At 38.1% G+C, this 5,747-nt stretch overlaps 1 long non-coding RNA gene across 1 annotated transcript; it reads right to left on the bottom strand.

The window, feature by feature from the left end:
- Positions 1–2,694: 2,694 nt before the first annotated feature.
- Positions 2,695–3,697, bottom strand: LOC111550480. Its single transcript, XR_002734056.1, has 3 exons — positions 3,487–3,697; positions 3,350–3,407; positions 2,695–2,877 (listed from the first exon to the last, which is right to left on the bottom strand). It is a non-coding gene; the product is annotated as an uncharacterized LOC111550480 (long non-coding RNA).
- Between the last annotated feature and the right edge of the window lie 2,050 nt (positions 3,698–5,747).

Below are 5,747 nucleotides of genomic sequence, written 5' to 3' on the forward strand. Positions count from 1 at the left end.
AGCCTGCAGAACTGTGAATCACTTAAACCTCTTTCCTTCATAAATTACCCAGTCTCAGGTAGTTCTTTGTAGCAGTGTGAGAATGGACTGATATAATCACAAACACCAGACTTAATTTTTATACTCTTTAACCCAAAGATGCTTTCAAAAAGTTACCTTTCATTCAACACTCAACACACAGAAACCTCCTGGTGTGACTACAGTTGCAGAAGCAATACGTAAGGGGAAGACTTTTATGATGCTTTACTTTGTACTTGATCTTCTTATGCCTTGGGAAAATTAGTAACAATTTCCCTTGTCAGGATGAACTATGCACTAAGAACCATCCTGGGAGGAACCAGAAATTTTGGTTCTTTTTAGCATTTGATAATCAAACAGTGCAAGTAGCTATGCCTTGTGGTCTTGTGTTGTTGGACTTTGCCCAGTGGCAGTCAGTGTAAACTTGCCTGTCATAATTAACCAAATTCAGGATAAAGCAGAATTTCTTAATTCTATGCTATTAAAGTTGTTAAAATATTGATCTACAAGTAATTGTTTTGTCTTATTTTTGTTCTCTTGTTTCTTTGTTGTACCATTGACTAGTGTGGGTAAACCCTTAATCCGATGATTTTGAACATTGGATTTAAGGATTAAAATCACAACTACCAGATAAAACTGTAAGAGTTCTGTTACGATTCCCCTGGTGGCACTCTTTTTTGGCAACTCTTTCTTTTTAACTATAGATTAGCTTAGAAGGAGGTATGTGGCTCTAGTATGCTCCAACATGTCTACCTTGTTCTTTATAGTTTTCTCAATTCTGCCACATGATATAAAAAGAAAAATAATATCTTTTTACAAATTCTTGTGGTAATACTATATGTAATTATATAAATAGCTTTGAAGAAGTCTACTTGATTACTTTCTTGAAAATTGTGGATTAACACACTAAAAGGTCACCTTATCCTTCCACTACCAAATTGTAAAAGAGGAAGACAGCATATATGTGTTTAGTGGCTCTTGTAAATGTGATGCCATATCTTGTATTTTTCATCCTTGATTGTGGCAAGACCACAGGGCTGTAGAACAGGACTATGTCATTTTATGCTTGCTTTATGTGTGACCTTAGGCAAGTTGCTTCCCCTCTTCTTGGACTCAGTTTCCTTACTCTTACAGCTGCTGGTCCAGCAGGTGTTCAGGAAATGGTTTGGAAAATGACTCCTTTCTGCCTTAAAATATAATGTTTTAGATGGACAAAAATGAATGTTCCTTCTTTGGGATCTGGGCCTTCCATCTTAAAAGATCTATTTCCCATCACATTTTCTATAGTATGTGCTTATGAGCCTCAGGTGGAAAACAAGCAGTTAGCCTTTGGAAGGGCTACAGGTATATGCAACCTTCCTGACATATAAATTGTTTTAAAACGGGTTTGGTGAGACACGAATATACCATTCCAAATTCAAACCCAAACTCAAAATTTTTCTTTTCTGTTTCTTATTTTCCAGGGATTTCCAAGAATAGTCATTTCATAGTTCAGTTGTGAAATAAAATCCTCGTATCACCATCCAGGGATGTTGAACCATAACTAAGGGGAACTAGAAAATGTACAATTTGCTCTCTTATGGCTTTCACTATGATCTTGTGAGGTTTTTATTATTACTATTTTTAGTAACCATCTCAGCAATATAATCAGAGCAAAAAAGATTCTAAAGGCACAAATCAAAGAGGAATCTTAGTTTTCAGTAGGAATATCTTCTCAGTCCCCTTTCTTCAATCTTCTGGTTTCATAAAAGAGGTGATGTCATAATTTATGATGTTAAGCTGACTAGTGAAATGTCATTGTAGAAGTGATGTTTTAATTGATGATGTTAGGCTGGTTAGCAAGAAAGTGTCAAATGTCACTTTTCTGACATAAACTGGCAGTTACGATTATATAATATCAATTATTCTTTGGAAAACTGCATTAGATCAGTTAGAGCTGAACCAATTTAGTTTAAGCAGGTTCATATTTTTTTTTCCTAGCTGCTCATCCAGTTCTAATTATTAGGAGTAAGATACACTTTGGATGTAGTTTAGACTTTGATAATGTCCTCTTTGGAAAGGTAATGGGTGTCTTACATGGCCTTTGTGTTGCAAAAAGAGGTACAAGCAAAGTCTGTAATGACCTTCCTGAAAGGAGGCTGCACCTTGAATTGCTTTAGCAAATCATCCTCCTCCCAAATTAAAACTCTTGGAATTATTTTAATTGTCAATTGCAATTTAAGTGAAATATGACATTGTGAAGGAATAGTTTTTAAAAAGTCTTAGCTTATTTTGGTTTTCTATGCATGTCAGCTGCTAAGTTAATTTAAATTTAACCACAAAATACTAAGCACACTTGCCTCTGCCCTTTCCTTTGCTTTCCAAGTAAAAAGAAAAAAAGGGAAGTGAAGAAACGTTTTCTCAGATTCTTTCTCCTTTACTAGGACATCATTTTGAAAATGTGATGAGTTAATTAGAAGGATATAGGAACTCACAACTCAAAAACTGAATGATTAGATTAATAGTAATAACAAATACCATGATATCAATAGCTACTATTTGTCGCAATTACTATATCCAGGCACTGTGCTAATCCTGTAGATGTAGTAGTCTCTTATTTATTCCTCACAACAAATCTGTGAACTAGATATGATTGGTATCATTTTGCATATGAGAAAAAAGGAGGCTTGCAAGTACTTTGGAATGAATCAGAAAATAAACATTTTGCAAATGTTAAGTATTTTCAGGAATATTAGTATCGTTTGGTGGAAGGCAATCATGGGGAAATACATCAATGGAGGGAGTCACCTTTTTCAGCCTCTGTCATGATCATACCCAAGGTGAAGCATGGCAGCTGAATCCCAGTGTGAAAGCTCAGTGCTAGCATAAAGAAGAGCAAGGAGAAGTTGGTGAAGCTGGGGCAAAGTGAGGATATGTGTGTGTGCGGGTGTGTATGTTTGTGCATAAATTTGCATGTGCATGTTTGTGTGCATGTATGTATGCACAGGTATGTGCAAATGTAGACTTGTGTGTACACGTTTGTGCACATGTACATACACATATGTGCACCTATGTTTGGGGAGTAGGAACCAGGATAGAGAGGAAGTATAGAGTAGTGCCAAGACAGGAGTGATATCAGCCTCCTTTAACATGTCTAGTGCAACCTGACCAGTGGGTACAGATTTAAGAACAGACCATCCTTCTAGAGCAGGGTCCAGGAGGTGCCATGTTGAGCTTGGCATTAACTATCCAATGTCTGGATTTTGGGCTGGTACAGTGGGGTAGACTTATGGAGGAGGGGTTAGAGGGACTAAGGCAGCAGGTAGGCTCTGAGGGGGTGGTGTATACTTACCACGTGGCAAAGCTGTATTTCAAAAACTGAAGAGCAGATACAGTCCTACCATTCAAAGCTGAGGACATGAACTCATAGATTATTGGCCTTCTCTTGTTGCTGCCATATCTCCTATTTCCAGTTCTATCCACACTTACTCAAAAATGAGCTGCCTTCTTTCCACTGCTATAGAAGGGATTTCCTCCAAAACATTAAGCTCATAGATTTTTTTCAAACACTTTAGTTCTACAGGACTGCTTTCCTTCTTACAGGTATTATGACTTTGTGTGTGTGTGTGTGCGTGTGTGTGCGTGTGTGTGTGTGTGTGAAAACTAGAAAAAATTCAAACCTGGGGCTGAATCAGTCCATCGGAATCACAAAGGAATGTGAAGTTGTAAGACAATATCAGACATTCTAGAACTTGGGTGAAAGATTTTCACATTCCCTCTCGGGTTCTGTCAAACCACATCACAAAAAGAAATTAATCAATAAACATATCAAATGAGAAAAACATCACATTCTTGTCCTTGGCAGCATTGTATGGCTTCATGATGCTTCCTCATGGCAGGTTATTGTATGTGCCTCGGTCCAAGTCTCTTCCCTTTGTTCTCTTCTCCTTCTCTACCTTGGTTTCACCTTGGTTTAGGAGCAAAGCCAAAGTATTTCATTTGGAATCTGAGGAAAAGACAGAAATGGTTCCTGGGATTTTGAACTTTCCTCTCTTGCTCCAACCTACAAGAGAGGCAACTCCGGAGAAGGTGGGACAAATAACAACTAACACTTGTCTAGTACTTTGTGATTTTGCAAAGTGCTTTTACAGATAAACTCACTGTTTCTTACAACAGCTTTGTGACATCATGATTATTGTTTCCCCTGGCAGAAAACAAAATGTCTCAAATAAGTTAAGCAAACAGCTAATAGATTTCCTGAGATACCATGATGTCTCTAATGTAATGTGGGATTTTTTAACCTATCCTCACTCTGGTTATTAGGGGAAATCCTCAGCACCCATGCCAGGACTCTAAAATCACGTAGGCTTGAACTTTCCTTGATTTAAATAATGACCATGATTCACTCGCTCACTCACTCACTCCAGTTCCAATGGAGACTTGAAGTCAGTAGGTTAATGCTTTTTCCTTTTTCCCTTTTTCTATTCCAGGAAATAAATACTTTTTGAGATACGTTTTATTGAGCAAATGCTGATTGACCTTCTATTATGTGCCAAACGCTGTCCTATGGCTTGGAATATGATTGTTAGCCAAATCATGCCTTTCTACAGTTTGCATTCTCATGGAGTGGGGCCTAAAAAAATTTTGATAATGAATTGTGGCACTAGGTGTTCTATGACAGTTCTTTTCATCAGAAACAAGTCACTAGGTTTAGCTCACAAACAAGGAGAGAGGACTGCAGTGGGCATGTGTACCGGTAGTTGGTGGTCTTTGGAAGCCATTTTAAAGAAATTTCCATCAAAGGATCTGAGAATGTCTCTCAGAGGCCCAAAATATCCCTCCCCAACAATGACATGCTTAATAAATAAAATCTACAAGCCAACTTCTCCTTTCATATGATGATTTTCTGTGTCTCATAGCTTCAATGTCTGTCTCTTAATTTTCACTAAGAAACAAGCAACTAAAGACTTGAGGTGTTACCCTTCTGAGGGTTAATTCCCTCTCCACAAGGGTTTTCCACAGCTGAAAATCTTTTTATTAGATAACTCTTAAGCATCATATCTGATCTTCTAAGCCACACTTATATCCTGTGGCAGCCACTGTTGAAACCAACAGTTCTGTGTAGGCTCCGGTCTGTTTCCAGTAGGTATGGCTTTGCTTCAGGCCCGAAATGCACGCCTCTTGCCTCCCGCAGGTGCGGACTTTCTTTACTGATGTCACTGCATTGAGAACTGTAGAAACTTAGTGTCCAAGAATATGCATCTGGAAAGTGGGAGTGCTTAATACCAGGTTAGAATAAATGTTCACCAATGGGGACTGGAAGTCAATGGGTAAATGCTTCTTCATTTGACTTTTCCTGCCTCAGGAACATCTTGCAAAGCATTTCATTCTGCTTCTCAGATGAGCTCACAGGACTGAACCACTGGTCACCCATGGTGATATACTTGCATGGACTCTCTCTCCTCCCTTGTTTTATTCTGGTTCCCTGGAACTACATTTCCAAATAAATTACTCACACATGGCCTTTTTCTTACACTTTGCTTCTTATGGAATCTAGGTGAAAACAGTCTTTAGCTTTAATGGCTCAAAAAAGAGTGGAATCAATACATTACTGATGATGAAATTCTGTGCTATATACAATACACCTAAGCTTCAGTAGTTACAATGGCATTTTATGAGGTATGTGACTTACAAGACGTTGCCCATGCTGGGCACTGGAATATTCTTCTCATAGTCAGTTACTACACTGG

This window comes from Piliocolobus tephrosceles, chromosome 15 (assembly GCF_002776525.5).
Source record: "Piliocolobus tephrosceles isolate RC106 chromosome 15, ASM277652v3, whole genome shotgun sequence".
NCBI classification, from domain to species: domain Eukaryota; kingdom Metazoa; phylum Chordata; class Mammalia; order Primates; family Cercopithecidae; genus Piliocolobus; species Piliocolobus tephrosceles.